This window comes from Orcinus orca, chromosome 1, assembly GCF_937001465.1.
Source record: "Orcinus orca chromosome 1, mOrcOrc1.1, whole genome shotgun sequence".
NCBI lineage: Eukaryota > Metazoa > Chordata > Mammalia > Artiodactyla > Delphinidae > Orcinus > Orcinus orca.
Genome location: NC_064559.1, coordinates 21345575 through 21364816, shown reverse-complemented (window position 1 = coordinate 21364816; position 19242 = coordinate 21345575). Strand labels below are relative to the sequence as shown.

At 35.7% G+C, this 19242-nt stretch overlaps 1 pseudogene; it reads left to right on the top strand.

Moving 5' to 3' along the window:
• Positions 1-17347: 17347 nt before the first annotated feature.
• Positions 17348-18421, top strand: LOC101285198 (S-adenosylmethionine decarboxylase proenzyme-like; annotated as a pseudogene).
• Positions 18422-19242: the final 821 nt, after the last annotated feature.

Here is a 19242-nt window from a genome sequence, read left to right as displayed (position 1 = left end):
AATATAGTAGGCACCCTCATATTTTGTGACAAATTTCCTTTTCTTATGTTATTAGAAATTCTACAATATTTTATATATTTAAAAATTTTTGTTAAACCAAAATACATAAATCTGTATCAGCATAAAAGTATATCATGGAATACTGACAATGAGCACTTCTTTGCTTTTCTTTACTTATAACTGATGACTTTTAGTGAATATATTAAATCATGCACAGTGTAATTGAAAAAGACATTAAGAAGTCTGTATGCATTTTCATAGCATGTGTCTTATGCATCTTATAATAGGATAGGTGTTTGCAACACCATTTCATTTTTGTTTTTCCCTCTGGGATTTACAATTCATTACTGGTGCTTTGAGATATCCTAGCATTGTGAGGAAAGCTCTAGATTAAGGAATATACCAACATTTTAATCAATAAAAAGGCAGAATATTCCTGAGTATTTTACATTTTAATTTAGGAGGAAACATACATATGATATCTGAGATGTCTTTAAAACAGCAAATATCCCAGAAAGTTCAGGATTTTTTTTACACTTCCTTGGTTTCTTGTGGTTCCTCTAATAAGTGCTAATTTCTTAAAATAATTTTCACTATCTACAAAATAAAAAGACCATGGTGAAGAGTGTGGATTATAAGCTAACTGAAATGGTAGAACTTCTTAGACCTTGTTCTAAGCAAATTTGATAGGGACAGAGTAAAGGGACAAAGTAGTTAATTAAATAGTTAATCCCACTAGGGGATTGTAAGTAAAAAGTATGGGAGACCCCTGTAAGTCAATGATCCCTCAAGAAAGCAGGTTTGCCTAACCACAAAACCAAACAGCCTTGCTTAGCAACAAAACCATGTAACAGAAGCATGAGACATGCCGCAAAATCATACAACAATGGTGGTATGAGATCTACATCCTACCCAGTGAGCTCAGTAAGTTAATGATTCCTAAGACATGATCCTCTGCATGCACTAAAAACAAAAATATAAGGAAAAGGTGACATTATACTAAAACCTGAGATGGTTTACCATTTTTAGCATGTCACCACCCTTCTGCTAATTTAAATAGCACCATGACAGTCCCCGCTTGACTATGTGGGGACAAGAAAATTCCCCCGCCAGATGTGGAGGAGGAACTGATGATAGAAGCTTGACGTCTACTCAAGAATGAGAAAGAAAGTGGTCTTCTCCCCCTCCCCGCTTTTCCTTTGATTATAAAACTGTAGCACACTAAGTTCTCAGCATAGAACTCTCTCTCCCACCTGCTTGTAAGCCTCACAAGCATCCTGTTCTAATAAATCACTCCTTATCTATCACTTTGCCTCTCACTGAATTCTTTCTGCACTGAGACATTAAGAACTGGAGCTCCTTGGAGCTCCCCGAGATACATTTATGCAATTTCAAATTGATTAGAAGGAATGTCCACCACTTTTATTGTTCAGATCAAATATGTGTGTATATATATATATATATATATATATATATATATATATATATATAAAACTAAACATATGTAATTTAAACATATATAATTTGGACAATTTTTCCTAAAGAATGTGAGTTCAAAAACTAAATGTATTTGTCCTCTTCTAAGCTTGGGCCAGAAGTGGTCAAAGTGTAGAAGATACCTATCAATTTGAACCTCCTCAATTTAGAAATGAACAAATAGAGGATCTGAGAAATTCACTGCATTTGCCTCTGTAAACAAAGAGAACTAAACTCAGAATAAAGAATAAGGACAAAGATGTGAAACTATTACAACAGTGCCCATCTGGCTGAGGAAAGATCCCTTAGTGAGTAATAACATAAATTTTATCTGGAAACTAAACCGTCAGTCATAAAAATTTTAAAGGCTGTAATTTCCTAATACATAAATTATTTTATAAATGACTAATAACATGTAAGACTTATTCTGAGTCCAATCTATTCTGCCAGAAAGTATATTACTCTAAGGCAAATTACCTCACACATGATTGGTAAATAAGGAATAATATTAGTATAATTCAGAAGTCAAGTTGTTGTATATGAAGTTGTTTTCAAAGACATTGATGTTTTAAAGCTCGGGTTGACAAGCTTACTTACAAGGTAAGTACATAATATGAAAACCTAAGGAATAAGCTAAATATCCTACAGAAGTGTCTTTGTTTCATAGAAATATGAACTGTTTTTTTGCTTCAAGATCTTCTTTGATTCTACTATGTTATTTTGGGAAGCTGAGAGCACAGATGAGGACAATGTGAAAACATTTCCTCCATGTTAAAAAAAAATGATGAAAGAGTAGTACATATCTGGGATCTGACAGTTTAAAATGTTAACGACAGAGGTCCCTTTTAGATGTGAATTCCCTCGAGGACCCACATTTGACGGAGGAGGCAGAATTCACGTTTTAAGTCTACTAAAGATGGATGCTGGGTGTGAATGCCAGCAGGGAGTTACCTGTGTTGCTGTTTTTATTTGGATTCTCATTGTTTTTATAGGGCTCTAAAGTTGTAGAGATGCATGAATTTTAAGTTGTCTACTTCTAATCTTTATTTTTTCAAAGGTGAATTTCCTATATTAGTGTGCAATTTAGCAAAATATGAGATTATTCAGGAATACCCATATAGTGTTACAGCAAAAATGCTTGCACATGATCCTTAGTAGGGGGCTGAAAAATAAGAAACGCAAGGCTAACTTGTCAGAAGCTCTACAACAATTCGTAGTTTTCTTCCCCAGTCTTCAACATTTTCTTTCTTTTTTAAAATATGTCAAACTCTTGTGTCCTCAAGGTCTTTGCAGGTGCTGTTCTGTCTGCTGGGATCAACATCTCTACCACCTACAACTGTTTTATTTCTTCAAGTACCATCTTCAGTGAAACATTCTCAAGGAGGTCTTTTCAATCTACACCATTGATTTTAACCATGTGGAGTTTGAAATCAGAATCTTTTTTTTTAAATTAATTAACTCATTTTTGGCTGTGTTGGGTCTTCATTGCTGTGAGAGGGCTTCTCTTCATTGTTGCCCGCGGGCTTCTCATTGCGGTGGCTTCTCTTGCTGCAGAGCACAGGCTCTACGCACGCGGGCTAAGCCGTTGTGGCTCACGGGCTCTAGAGCGCAGGCTCAGTAGTTGTGGTGCACGGACTTAGTTGCTCCTCCGAGGCATGTGGGATCTTCCCAGACCAGGGCTCAAACCCGCGTCCCCTGCATTGGCAGGAGGATTCTTAACAACTGTGCCACCAGGGAAGCCCAGAATCTTTTTTTTTTTTAAAGACCACTTATGAGATGGTCACATTAGGCAAGACATTTTCCTTCTCTCTGCCTCTATTTCCTCATATGTAAATTGGGCAATACAAATGGTAACTAAAATTGTCGCTGCAGATATTCAGTGATTTAATACACGTAAAGAACTTAACGTGCGTGCCTGGCACATAAAACCTTTCAAAAAGTTTTGGTTTTAGTATTAGTAGTGGACTAATATTCACCTTTATTAATTTTATCCAGAATGCACACACAAGCTGTACCGGATCAAAGACAGATTTATTATTACTTCACAGCAAATGTATATGTGTTCCCCCCTCCTCCACCAGCCTTTACCCCTAAGGGGATGTCATGTGAGTCAGTAATGGGAATTTTCCTGCATGAATGACTGGAAATCCTATAGCAAACCATGAGTAAATTATCTCCCTCTGCTTATAAATTTTCCTCTCCACCGGAAAAGCTCTCCTCCTTCCTTGAGCCCTTTGAGATGTGAGTAGAATCTCTGTGTCTGATAGCTCTGTGCATCTCAGCTTTTAAGACCTAGAGTTATTTCCAAGTGTCTGGGCCTCATTCCGCATTTATATATAAATCCTAAGAAGATAAAGTGCCTGTCTCCCTAGGCACCTCATGTACTTAACTTAAGGACCTAGTTCACGGCTATAACAGTTTGGGCCTCTCCAGGAAAAAAAAAAAAAAAGACATTTTACTACACTTTTGTATCAGAGCAATTAACTAGACAAATGTCCACACATCTCATGGTATGCAAAAATGTTTTAGGAAGCTAGCACTTTTTACAAAAACACTGAGAAATTCAAGGACTTTTTCTTTTTTCATCATTAGTATTAGCACGAGTATCAGTACACATTCTTATTATGTGCTTTCACAGCAAACTTTTGTTTCATAACATTTATCAATGTTGTAGCTTTATATTTATGGTTATTATTTTTTGCCAAATGTGTATATAAACTACCAGGTTGTAAACTCTGTGAGGATCATGGAATATTTTGTTCATTCCTTTGTCGTTGGCTATCAATTCAGTGGCTGACACAGTAAGCCCATGCCTATCATATATCTTAGGTCATGAGCTGTCTTGATTGTGCAGCAAAAATGGCACTGCTCAAGTTGAAATTGGCATGTCTGAAATAATGAACTTTTAAATATTTTTACCAGAGCAAATAATCGCTTATGACTTTCTTATTTAAAACAATAATAAATATGTCAATAATATATTGGTTGATAAACATGTGGTAGATTTATAATAATCTTCATTAAGGACATAAAGGAATTAAATTTTCTTCTATTTCCTCTATATTGTTAAATTCACTAAAATGTGCAGTGTCAGTCTAATTTATTATTGTGTTCTATATATAATTCAGTAATTAGCATTTAGTAGGTGCTCAATAAATAACTCACTGAATGAATGAATTAGGTAAGCTGCTAAGTTTAAATTTAGTTTAAACTGATTGGACAACTTATTAAGGTACCTTAACTATTTAAGTAGTCATTATTAATAATTAATTTTTAGTTTTATTTGCTAAGGTTATCCAGAATCATTTTGTTTCACCTTATTTTAGCATGTTAAAACTGGACTAGGGACTTCCTTGGTGGTCCAGCGGATAAGACTCCGCGCTCCCAATGCAGGGGACACAGGTTTGATCCCTGGTCAGGGAACTAAGATCCCACATCCCACCTGCCACACGGCGTGGGCAAAAAAAAAAAAAAAAAAAAAAAAAACTGGACTAGTATTTCTCCAGAATGTATACAATTATCATCAAACAGATGTTATACTCCTTTTTACTTATACTATAAGATTTTAAAATCATTTTTATTAAAGTGTATTCTGCATCATAAAAGGACATTTAATCATGTGTGCAGATTGATGAATTATCACAATGTAAATGTATTTTGTAACTACCCCCCAGATCAGGAAATAGTGCAGGACCAGCAATATATAATGCCCTTGTGTGCAGCCTCCCAAAATCCATACTCTTCTGTTGCTCAGAGAAAACCATCATCCTGGCTTTTAACAGTGTGAATTAGTTTCTTCTTTAATGAACTTTATATGCAAAAATACATAACATATTCTTTTGGATCTAACCTCTATAGCAAAATATTGTTTGCACTATAGCAAATAATATTAAAATTCATCCACATGTTGCATGCAGCAGTAGTCATTTATATTTATTATCATACGGTATCTATGTATCACAGTTTATCTAGTCCACTACTGATGGGTAATAGGATTGTTTCCAGGTTTTGAGCTATTAAGGATAATGTTGCAATGAATATTCTTCTATATCTCTTTGATGCACATGGAAGTATAATTGTCACTTATATATTCCCAGGTAAGGAATTGTTGGGTCGTCATGTATGCATTTGTTTTTCATGGAAAATGATCTCAAAGAGTTTCTAAATATCATTTTAGTCATTTACAATCTCTCCAGCACTATATGAAATTTCCAGTAGTTCCACTTTCTCACCAATACCCGATGCACTTAGTTTTTCTATAGCCATTCTAGGGTGTATGGTAGTATCTCATTGTATTTTTTATACAGCATTTCCCTGATTACTATTGAGGTTTAGTACATTTTGTATGTGTATTGGCTATGTGGATTGCCTCTTTTGTGAAATGCCAAATAGTCTCAGCTATTTTTCTACTGGATTGTTTGTCTTTTCATTTTTTAGAATTTCTTTTTTATACTCTAGATATTTGCTCTTTGTTAATTATATGTATTAAAAATGTGTTCACCCATTCTGTAACTTTCCTTTTTCATTATTAATGGTGTCATTCGATGAACTGAATTTTTATTTAATGCAACCCAATTACTTATAGCTTCCACTTGAAGCTATAAGTCCTCTTTGTCCTCTTTCAAGAAATTTTTCCCTACTTGAGGACATGAAGATAGTTTCACATGTGATTTTCTAGAAGTTTTATAGTTTTACTTCTAAAATTTTAATGTAAAATTTACCAAAAACAATATCTATCTACCTAATTGGGTCTTTTATTGGACTCTCTACTTGAGTGTTATTTAATAAAATTTTCTATGATGATGGAAATGTTTTATATCTGTGTAGTCCAATACAATCGCCACTAGCCATATGCTGTTGAGTATTTGATATGTATATAATGCATCTGAAGAGCTGAATCTTTAGTTTTATTTCATTTAAATTCATTAAATTTAACATTTTAACAGCTACATTTGGCTGGAGGCTACCATATTGGACTACACAATGAATTCTGTTTCATTGATCTATTTTTCTCTATTTCACACCAAATCCACAATTACCATACAGTTAAGGAGGTCTCCAAGACAACCCTCAGGCTCATAAATAATAGAAACGCTCACAGAACTCAGAAGAATTGTTATACTCATGGTTCCAGTTCATTACAGTGAAAGGATACAGATTATTATAAACAATAGGAAAAGGCATATTGGGTAGGGTGCAGGACAAAACAGACATAAGGCTTCTTGCCATGTCTCAGAGGAGTGATGCAAACATCCTGTATTTCTTCTAGTAATGATATCTGGCACTTCTCCTGGAGTATTGCCAATGAGGAGAGATCATACAAGCACTGATGTCCATAGTTTTTATTGGGGCTTGGTCCCCAATAAACATGGCTGACCACCCACATAGGTGATTTCAGCCTCCAACTCCTCCAGAGGTGGAGCTGACACCAAGTGGCCCAAGACCCCCACTATAAATCGTATTGTTAACATAGATTAAGTGGCATGGCCCAAGACCTCCAGGTAAACAAAGACACTATCAGGCAGGGTTAGTGCGTACCCACTAAGACATGAGGACAAAGGGCCAAACCTTACTCTGGGCAAGGCTTATCCTTTACTGTACACATAGTATATCTTGAAATTCAATAAATTATGCACAAATTTATTCTTGTTTCATCAAGATTTCCTTTGACATTTTTGGACTTTTGAAATTTCATATAAATTCTAGAGTTCATTTGCAAATTTTTCTACAGTCTTTCTTGGATTTTTTGAGCAAAGGTGGAAATGAAATAAGAGATTCGATAAGGAAATGTACACGTTTTTCAAAAATATTCAGACCACCTTTATATTTAGCACTGAGTTTAGGGAAGAGGAAAATTAGTATAGAATTTGGAGAACAGTTTATGATGGAGTTGATGTTTTAATCAAGCTTTACATAATGGCAAGTTTAAAATTGTTGAGAAATAGAGCAAGCGCAGTGGTCAGCAGTATGACATAAAATTACCTTGGAAAGTTGCGGGATATAAAATATATCTCCAGTGCTACAACTTGCATTTATGATACTAAAATATCTAAGCAATTTGAATAGTCATACAACATGGCAAAGTCCTCCAAATACCATCCTGCTGTTTGAGAAACCTGAATAATACATTTAGTGAATCAAATCAATCACAGGGCTCAATCATACTTAACACCAAGTCATATCCAAAATGTGAAATAAATTTTATGCAATTATTTGTGCAGGTAATGTAATAATTTTGAAGGTATTTGTAACTTTCATGTATTAACACTTTCAAATTGTCAACAACTTGTGTTGTACTTACTAAGTGCCAGGCACTGTTCTAAGCACTTGATACATTTTAACTTCATTAGTGTTGATAACAACCCAATGAAGGCTATTGAAATTCGTATTTTCTCTATCCACAGCACAGTTATGTATGTCTTCTGTGTATAAATTTAGAATATTGTGAGCCTATTTCTCTAGTTAATTGGGTATACATTCAGTCATCACTGGTACATTCATAATTTATTAGAAGGGCAAGAGCACTTGGTTTCTTTCTCAACAGGTAGTGTAGGGAATTTGGAGATCTATAAACCTCCAGAGAGTTAAATTATCCTACATATTACCTTTAGGTATGATCTGAACACAAATTTTCAATCTTTCCGAAGAATACACAGTTCACTAACTCTGTAGGCAGAATTGTTATTTTATATATCCTACTATGTGATTTGCAAGAATTACTGTTACAACAAAAAAGCACTTGAAAAGTATCTGAAATTATTTTTCCCACAGGGCTATATATTTCTCTATCTAACTATGACAGCGTGCAATTCACATAAACATATTTATGGCTGTGTCAGTTCATATCAGGCACATTGGGACAGTGAGAAAATGTAATCTAGATGAAAGAGAATTTCATCTGATTCTCAAGAGTCCATGCTCTCCTGTAATGCATTAGAAATTACAATCAGAATGTTGTAACCTGCACATCAGCACATCTTGGGAGACATCGGTTATTATAATAGAAGTGCCTGAAGCTTCTTTTATCCTAATACTGTCTTTGTAAAACACCTAAATGAAAGGTTGGTTAGTGTAAATATAGTTTGGGGCTTGCTAATTATTATTTCTGGAAAAATAATACTGACAGAACAGAGATAATCTCGACACATGTTTCTGTCTGCTTAAAGTGAATGTTGACTTAGATATTCCAAAGGGACATTCCCATTTTCAAACATAGTGCAACTTTGTTCTTATTACCAACATTTAGCTGTTTCATGTCTAGCTCACTGCATTACCTTAACTTCTTACTGGTTTGCAGCCTCCTAGGGATCTTCTTCAGTGTATTCTGAAACCAACCCCTTTATTGGCAGTGGTGGGGGGAGAGGATAGGGGTGCCCTGGAGGGCAGGGAGAGAGCAAACAAAGACCGCTCCAGATTGATAGGCAGCAGTTTTTAATAAACAGGGGAACTTATTTACCAGGGTCCTCTTAGGCGGCCACAAGAAGAGTACATTTCCCCACCTGCACAGCACATCTTCAAAGTTGATACAGAGACCTTAACTGGGCTCAGTCAGGTACCCAGTTCAGATGGTCTGAACACATTTCTGTTTCAAGGCTTTATCCTGGAGCAACTTCTGGGAGCGGGGAAGGCCAGCAGGATGCAACTTCCAAGGACAGGAGAGGGGGTCGTGGAGCCTTCAGTTCACAAGTTCCAGCTCTTGGGTCAACTTGTGATCATATCTTTTTGATGGTCTCCTCCAACACTTCTTAATATAAATCACATTCTTTTCGTTTTAGAGCATTTTCCAGGGAATGTTTGTAGACATTACCTCTTTTAATCTTCATGCCTTAGCATACATTGTCATTCTGTACAGGTAGAGTGGAGAATAACTTTGAAAAAAAATGTCTCAATAACTTTATGTGTTCCCTTTTTAGGAGAGAAAAGAAATATTGTTTTTTAATTAAAAAATATTCTAAGACCATCAGAACAATTTGTTGCTTTATATACATTATATATTATACATTACATGGATAGGATATAATTTTAAATAACTTTATTATACCTTTTTAATAAAGCCAAGACATTTCCCATTATAAAGTATTTTTAATGCAATTATTCTTCTTTCCTTTATACATTTAGCATAAATTGAACTTTATCATGAAATAGCTTTGGTATATGATTACATGTAGCTTCAGAAATTGTGCCTATATTTCATGTCTATTTGTACAACGTATGTTTTTCAAGTAGTGTATATTTATTCCATTCCATTTAGGTCATACATTTCTGAAGTCTGGTTCCATCACATCTTCCTCTTCCACATCTACTTTTGAATACTGCAGATGGAAATCCAGTGAATTTTATCCTAAAGCCTCACTTCTCAGAACAAGATAGGAACATTTCAGGATAACCGTACTGAACATGAAAAAGAATGGCGTTTGAAGATCAGATTCAGAAAGAATAAAGAATGAAGCTGGATACCATGATGGTAACCAAAATCGCTTTGCAATATGTTTGCATGATTGACTTCATAAGTATGAAGAAACAGTTGCTTCACTAATTTCTCACATTCTCTTATTGTTTGTCAGGTATTTGTGCATTTTCTAATCTCATTAATCTTTTTGTGGGCTTTAAAAATATAGAATCATTGAGTTACCCTGCTAAAGAGAAACTTAGAGAACATTCTAGAATGGATCTTTCACATTTCAGGAGAGGATAACTAGTCTTTCATGCAATTATAGGTAATATTGTCTACACGTCAGTGCTCATATGTGCCTTATTTCTCTTAGTTCCTATTTTTACCTCCACTCCAGTACTCTTTTTTTCATTCCATTTAAAAAATGCTTACCCATCCTTCAATAAGATATTCTTGCTTCCTATTGGTATACTCATTTCATCTCATCTGATAGGCAAGGACTCATAGCAACTCAACTAATCCCTTACAATTTATTGATTGTATGATTTAATAGCTTTATGTGGATTACAGCATTATTTCAAATATACTGTGTTACCTTTAAAACAAAGTGTTCATTCCTATATAAACTACTACTACATACTCCATATTGAGAACATAGAGAGTTCAGAAAACTAAAAAATCAGTTTAAATTTTTGCGTGAAATCAACACCCAGAAATATCTCCTTTGGGTTAGAAGATAGAAAAAGAAAACATTTTTGGATATTTTATTGAATTTCTTATATCTAGGAATAATGGAGATCATACTCCATTTTCTAATCTAATTATTTTTTTCTTTTTTATTAGCAAACAGTCTCTTTACATTTAAAACCTTAAGAAGTCCCATGAAAATTGTCAGAATTTTATTCAAGAATACTTCTTTGTATTCAAAGATCTGGGAACTACATGCTCTACAATTTCACTGAAATATAATGACCATTATGTACTTAGTACACATTTCCTTCATTAAAAAAATTTGTATTTTTTGGACATTGTTTCAGAAAGTGGGACTACATTAGTGTACAACTTGGACAGAGACCCTGCTTCGTGAAATTTACAATCTGATGGAAGAGATAGCTAATAAGTAAAGATACAAAGACATGACATAATTTAAAGAGAAAAGGCAAAGTAAGGAGTCAGATAATCTGGGAATGATTGTCTAAAGAGATTTCATACACTTAAGAGACCTGAACCATTAGCAGGACCAGCCATATCGACACACTGAATTGATGTACTGTATCAGCCATAAAACTTATATTCATCATGCTATTTAATCCCCAAAACAATTTTAGGAGGTAGTATTATTTTTGTACAATTGAGGAAATGATGCTCAAATAAATTAAATGCCATGCAACCTGCAACTATAAAATAGCATAGCCAGGATGTGAATATAGGTTTAACTGATAATAAAGTCTGTTGTTTATATATTGCCCTGTTTTCTATGGTCCCATTTTCTCTGCTGTTTTTTTTTTCCCATTGATAACTGTTCTACTTTTCAATTTTTTTTCATTCTCTGAGAATAAATTTCAGCTCAGAAAATTGGTCCCTATTTTCCATGCTTAGTTCTGGTCAAGAGGAAAGGCCAGAAGTTTACATCTAGAATGAAGCATGTTATGTTGCTGTGAAATGTGGCCCCCTTGGAGCTGGTGCATTGGAGGAGTCCCTGACCCAAGCTGGTCACTCAGAGCCCCTGCCTTGGAAATTTAGGATTGGGACCAAGGGAGAAAAAGAAAAAGAAATAATCCTTCTACCTGCCTAGAACTGGATGATTCCTTTTTTCTTGTCATGTGGATTAAACAACAGAACACTACTGTGCTAGAAAAGCTGAATGAAGCCAACTCAAAAGAATGAGAAATTAAAAAGCAAACTGCCATGTTCTGTTTTTCTTTTTTGTTTAAAATACTTGTTTTGTTTACAATCCTTCCTAAGCCCCAGCTGCTTTTCTGTCCTGATATGACACATCGTTTCATATTTTAAACGATGGCCTGTTTTTCTTAAGCCAGCTGAAGTTAATTTCTGAAACTTAAAATCGAAAATGCCCTACCTAAAATATTTAATTATAAAATTGTGGAATTAAAAATGAGTAGTGGCTAGATGCAACTGTAAGGCAATGTTCAGGTGTGCATTTTACTTAAAAATCTGTAATACTAAGAGGAAAGAAAAGAAGTTGAAATTTGTCATGCAAGCAATGTATAAGAGCTATGAGAGGAAACCACCAGTAGAATCAAGTATTTTCTGAAATACCCAGACAGACGTCTGCCCAGATATAAAGGGAAAATTCTCTACAGGTTACTTTTATCCAGGATATACAATTTAAATATTAAGGATAGGTGGTTTATTTGACAAGAATTTTTTATAATGAAATTTTAGTGTTTTGTTTTTTAACATCTTTATTGGAGTATAATTGCTCTACAATGGTGTGTTAGTTTCCTGGGTTTTTTTTTCGGCTGTACGCGGGCCTCTCACTGTTGTGGCCTCTCCCGTTGCGGAGCACAGGCTCCGGACGCGCAGGCTCAGTGGCCATGGCTCACGGGCCCAGCCGCTCCGCGGCATGTGGGATCTTCCCGGACCGGGGCACCAACCCGAGTCCCCTGCATCGGCAGGCGGATTCCCAACCACTGCGTCACCAGGGAAGCCCTAGTTTCCTGTTTTATAACAAAGTGAATCAGTTTTACATATACATATGTTCCCATATCTCTTCCCTCTTGCGTCTCCCTCCGTCACCCTCTCCCTATCCCACCCCTCTAGGTGGTCACAAACCACAGAGCTGTCCCTGTGCTATGCGGCTGCTTCCCACCAGCTATCTATTTTATGTTTGGTAGTGTATATATGTCCATGTCACTCTCTCACTTTGTCACAGCTTACCCTTCCCCCTCCCCATATCCGCAAGTCCATTCTCTAGTAGGTCTGTGTCTTTATTCCCATCTTACCCCTAGGTTCTCCATGACCGTTTTTTTTTTTTCTTTTCTTAGATTCCATATATTTGTGTTAGCATACGGTATTTGTCTTTCTCTTTCTGACTTACTTCACTCTGTATGACAGACTCTAGGTCCATCCACCTCACTACAAATAATTTCATTTCTTTTTATGGCTGAGTAATATTCCATTGTATATATGTGCCCCATCTTCTTTATTCATTCATCTGATGATGGACACTCAGGTTGCTTCCATCTCCTGGTTATTGTAAATAGAGCTGAAATGAACATTTTGGTACATGACTCTTTTCAAATTATGGTTTTCTCAGAGTATATGCCCAGTAGTGGGATTGCTGGGTCGTATGGTAGTTCTACTTGTAGTTTTTTAAGGAACCTCCATACTCTTCTCCATAGTGGCTGTATCAATTTATATACCCACCAGCAGTGCAAGAGTGTTCCCTTTTCTCCATGCTCTCTCCAGCATTTATTGTTTCTAGATTTTTGGATGATGGCCATTCTGACCGGTGTGAGATGATATCTCATTGTAGTTTTGATTTGCATTTCTCTAATGATTAATGATGATGAGCATTCTTTCATGTGTATGTTGGCATAAGAATTCACATAATAGAAAAAACATCTGATAGAGAACTTGATGATGTTAGCAATCAATAAATATTTAGCAACATTCAGAAAGTTATTTTGTTTTAATTTTGAAGGGTGAGTTGGGGAATTCTCTTGGCAGTCAAGTACTGGGACTGAAGAGCATGTTTTAGGGCTCTCAGGCACCATTGAGGAAGGAAGAGCTAAACCTGCCTGGGTGAAATGACACATTAAAGAGGGTGTCATATTAACCATGGCTTTGAAGTAAAAGTCAGGTGTTTTGTTTTCAGTCTCAATGAACTTTGGGAACAGCATTCAAGTTGAAAGAGCAAGATATTTAAAGGCATGGAGGAGGCAGGGGGAGAGTAGGGTGTTTGAGAAACTGGGAACATGTGTACTATCATGTCAAAGATTTCTAGGAAAAAAAAGCTTACTTCAAAAATGAGTAGGAAAAGACTTATAAACCTTCTAACTCTCCACTTCATCTCTTATCATTTTATATCCCAGCTTTCTTTTTTATCATTTCTGTACGTTTCTACAGATAAAGAGAAATATATAGAGTTAAGGATATAGACAACAAACCATCATATCCATGTATAAAAGTCATACTGCACATAATCTCTATCTTTATAGATTTACAAATAATTACTATATTATCAGTGTATGGCATATTTGTTATCTTTATTTCTCTAGTAGACTGTAAATTCTATGAGGGCAGGGACTCTTTGCTTTAACATTTTATGCCCATTAAAAAGAAGAGTTCCTGGTATATACAGGGTGTTCAATACCTTTTTGATGAATAAATGGAAAAGAGAATGAAGAAATGAATGTGTGAATGAGATCAGATGGAGTTTTTGCTTTACCCTTAGAAGACAGAGAGCCAGCAAATGTATTTTCTCCTAGATCATTTTTGAGCCATTTCCTAATTTACAACCTTCTATCAGTTGTATTGAAATTAATACACACTCTAAGTCATAATCCATAAATCCGATTATTTTGTTTGAAACTGGTGCAGTCCTTTCTGTGTTGATGACCTGCCTGGTCTTGGCTTTTGAGAATCTCATCACTTCCTTTTTCCTGCTAATCTAAGTGGTCTAAATTTGTACTTTCCTCTGTCTGTTCTAGTTAACATGTTCTAGTTAACAACAGTCTTAATCAACAATATGAACTAAGTCTGTTACCACTACAATTCAAGCTCTGAAATGACAAATCTGCTTTGTTTACCCTTTTACATCTTGTGTCCAGTGCAAGACCCAGGCAAAAGGATGTGCTCAATACATGCATGATGAATAAACAAGTGATCAATGAGCCCTGATCTATTATTACTATGAGCTAAAAAAGGAGATTTAACAAAATCTTATAGAAAATCACAGATAGGCTTATCACGTTTGACTTTCTTCAGAAGAGTAAACACAAATGACTATTTTGACTTATTTTAATTTCTTAATTAAAAATGTATTATTCCATGTTAGAGATAGTGTAATTTTTGTTTTTTATTTTTTTCCATGTGCCATGTGGGAATCTTAGTTCCTCAACTAGGGATCAAAGCCCTATCCCCTGCAATGGAAGCACAGAGTCTTAACCACTGGACCACCAGGGAAGTCCTGAGATAGTGTAATTTTTACACAATTACATAAAGTTTTGCATGGGGGCATTAATTTATTTTTAAAGTTTCATTTTTATAATGCATTTTTATAAATATCAGTAACCAGATATATAAGGTGATTGAGTCCCTATTTTATAAGATGATTTCAAAAGGATTTTTGGGGGCTGAACTAGAATAGGATTTTAGAAGAATATAAATATTTTATTTAGAACCCTTATAGCATAGCTTTAACTTTATAATACTAGAGCCACTTTTTTTTTTTTTTTTTTTTGGTTTCTAGCAGCTCATATAGCTTTAACTTTATTAAATCTAGAGCTAGTCTTGAGTTATCTAGCAGTTTAGACTTTGACTTCCTTCAAAAATGAGAGCTAGAGCCCTTTTAAAATGATCATTATGCTGCCACTAAGCATTTTATCTCAAGTCACAAAGACTCATTCATTGAACATTTGGGCTAATTATTATTTCTGAAGGCATGTATTCAACTTCGCCATTAACATGTTCTCTACTACTTTTTAAAATCCTCTATTAAAACCGCAACCAAAACTCTCCATTGCAATGCCGTAGCACAGGAATAAACACGAAGTCTGAATAAAATATCTTTGCCTCCCTCATTTGCATTTCCACGAGGTCACCTCTCTATGTATCCAAAACGTGATGAGGAGTGATATCATTTCTAGTTAATGCACCTTTTCCCAAAAGCACTTTAGATTTCAAAATAAATTATATGAGAGATTTGATCATAATTTGCCCGCCTTTGTAGGTACTTAAATATAAGCTGATTTCCTGCTTTCTGAAGGAAAATTTGAGGGACAAAACACCCCATGAATCTTACTTGGACCTATGTGTTTTCTTAGGTTAATGACCACCAGCCCCTACGATGCCTGATCATAGTAAGCATTCAGTAAATGTTTTCTTTACCCAGTAACAATTTCAAGGGTATATGCAGTTCACAAATGTGAATGCATTCCTATTTGTATTTATATACATGCACTTAAAATGTCATTTGGAAAAATCGACTTGGGAAGTGTGTCCTGCATACATCATCTCCATTTTCAAATTTCTATAATTATTTTGAGGTACAAAATATATCTGGTTATAACCTGAGGGAAACTCAGACAGTGCCTGCCTTCTCACTAGGGGACATCTTTCCCCTCGATGACAGGCAGATCTGTCACAGGGACAGATGATTTATCTCCTCTGATTTCATCCAGTAAAGACGCGCTATACAAGGTGAAGTGATAATTTTCCTCAGAGTTAACATGTCCAATGTCTCATCTTTCATTCTAGTCCTTGTGAAATGACATCGAACACTAAATTGGGAACTAATTTTGGTTGTGAGGTTTGGCTGCCTGCCCACTTCCCTGGGAAAACAAGCAAATTATCTGTACTTTTTAGTCATAGAAGTTATATGATACCTGGAGCTGGCTTTTTAGTCTGGGGATTTTTTTTTCTTTTAATTTACACTGGAAAAGCAAAAGAAAAATATATATGACAGGGAGTTTTGCAAAAAAATATATTTTGCCAGAAAATAAATCAAAATGAAATATACAAAGTGCTGTATCTGTGAAAAAAATATAACAAGTTAGGGGAACTTTAGGTGAAGGAGTGTGGTCGGCAGTATATTTGACTACAACACTAAAATATGCCATTAATTCAGTATGATTTTAGGAAAAAATCAACTCTCACAATTATTTGAGAGTAAAAATTCAACCGGTCAATCTATTATATTCATCCAACAAGAAAACTTGTTTGTAAATGTTTGTCTTTAGAATACAGTCTTATAATTCATTTTCTGAATGCACTTATTTTAGTACATAAATAGGGTAGTCAAGTGAGACTTGACTGAAGTGTGTTTGGGTAAACAAAAGATTTATGTGATAAGCTAAATTCTAACCTACATAGTTACATATTTTTCCTTGATGAATACAGTTGATGATGGGTTATATAATTTATTAGGAAGGTGTATTAGCAGTGAGGCACTTAGAAATAGAGAAGTTATATGACTTTAGGTTATAAAGATAAACTAAGAATAGAGAAAGGTTGTGCTTTCTAAAATTTATGATTATTTTATAAAATGGACACGTTAGGCTCCCACAGTATGGCCGGTGACATTAGCTAGCGCTCGCTCTGCTCTCTCTAACGGGGAAACAGCGGACTGCAAGAGACTGAGCTGTATCTGCCTCTACTTCCAAGAGACTCACGTTCAACTTTAGCTCACGAAAAAAAAAAAAAAGCTGGGAAAATTTTATTAACCCCTTTTTAAAAAAAGTTAATGTAAAATTATAGCAAAAAAAGAACCTGAACTTTAGTAACACAGCTGGAACAATCCGCAGCAGCGGCGGCAGCGGCGGGAGAAGAGATTTAATTTAGTTGATTTTCTGTGGTTCTTGGTTGTTCGCTAATCTCACGGTGATGGAAGCTGCACATTTTTTCAAAGGAACCGAGAAGCTGCTGGAGGTTTGGTTCTCTGACGCAAACCAAGGATCTGGGGATCTTCGCACCATCCCAAGATCTGAGTGGGACATAGTTTTGAAGGATGTGCAATGTTCAATCATACGTGTGACAAAAACTGACAAGCAGGAAGCTTGTGTACTCAGTGAGAGTAGCATGTTTGTCTCCAAGAGACGTTTCATTTTGAAGACATGTGGTACCACCCTCTTGCTGAAAGCACTGGTTCCCCTGTTGAAACTTGCTAGGGGTTACAGTGGGTTTGACTCAATTCAAAGCTTTTATTCTCCTAAGAATTTCATGAGGCCACCTCACCAAGGGTACCCACACCGGAATTTCCAGGAAGAAATAGAGTTTCTTAATGCAATTTTCCCACATGGAGCAGCATATCGTATGGGATGCATGAATTCTGATTGTTGGTACTTGTATACTTTGGATTTCCCAGAGAGTTGGGTAATCAATCAGCCAGATCAAACCCTGGAAATTCTGATGAGTGAGCTTGACCCAGCGGTTATGGACTGGTTCTACAGGAAAGATGGTGTTACTGCAAAGGATGTCATTCGTGAGAGTGGAATTCGTGACCTGATACCAGGTTCTGTCATTGATGCCACACTGTTCAACCCTTGTGGGTATTCAATGAATGGAATGAAATCGGATGGAACTTATTGGACTATTCACATCACTCCAGAACCAGAATTTTCTTATGTTAGCTTGAAACAAACTTAAGTCAGACCTCCTATGATGACCTGATCAGGAAAGTTGTGGAAGTCTTCAAGCCAGGAATTTGTGACCACCCTGTTTGTAAATCAGAGTTCTAAATGTCTCACAGTACTTTTTTCGCCCCAGGAGATTGAAGGTTTTAAACCTCTTGATTGCCAGAGCGCTATGTTCCATGATTACAGTTTTGTTTTCACCAGTTTTGCTAAGAAGCAGCAACAGCAGAGTTGATTAAGAAAAATTAAGAAAAAACACAAAAAGAGAACACACATAGAAGAAGGCGGTGGCTGCTTTTTAGATATTGATAGCAAGGGCCATGCTTTCCATAACCACCACCTTGTAGTTGCAGAAAGCCCTAGATGTGATGATAGTGTAATCATTTTGAATTGTATGCATATTATATCAAGGAGTTGGATATCTTGCATGAATGCTCTCTTCTGTGTTTAGGTATCCCATGCCATTCTTGCTGTGAAATTGAAGTGCATGTAGAAAAAACCTTTTACTATATGAAACTTTACAACACTCATGGAAACAATTTAATTTGGTTTACGCACAGTGTAGTATTTCTCCAGGTATCACCCAAAATTCCCCACAGACAAGGCTTTCGTCCTCATTAGGTGTTGGCCTCAGCCTAGCCATCTGGGACTGTTCTATTAAATTGCTACCAGGATTTTGCATCCAGTTACCTCCACTGTCTAGAACATATTCTCTACTAATGTTATTGAAACAAATTTCTACTTCATACAGATATTTTTCCAGCATCAATCAAAGTTCTTCTTCCACGAGTCGAGTCCTCTAAAAAAATGACTGCAGTTATCCATTTTGTGTATTACTATCTCACTGCTTCCTATACTTGTGTGACTTTAATTGATCCATTCCTCACCATAGTGTCTCCCTCCCAACCACACCCCCTCCATAAAGCAATACACTGTTACACTGTGGGTTTACACTAACCTTATACCCCAGAGGGGGAATGAGGGGGATGGACCCTGGGCTTAATTTTCTTTTAAGGTCAAGGGAGTCTGACATTTTTCGTTACCATGAGCTCTTTT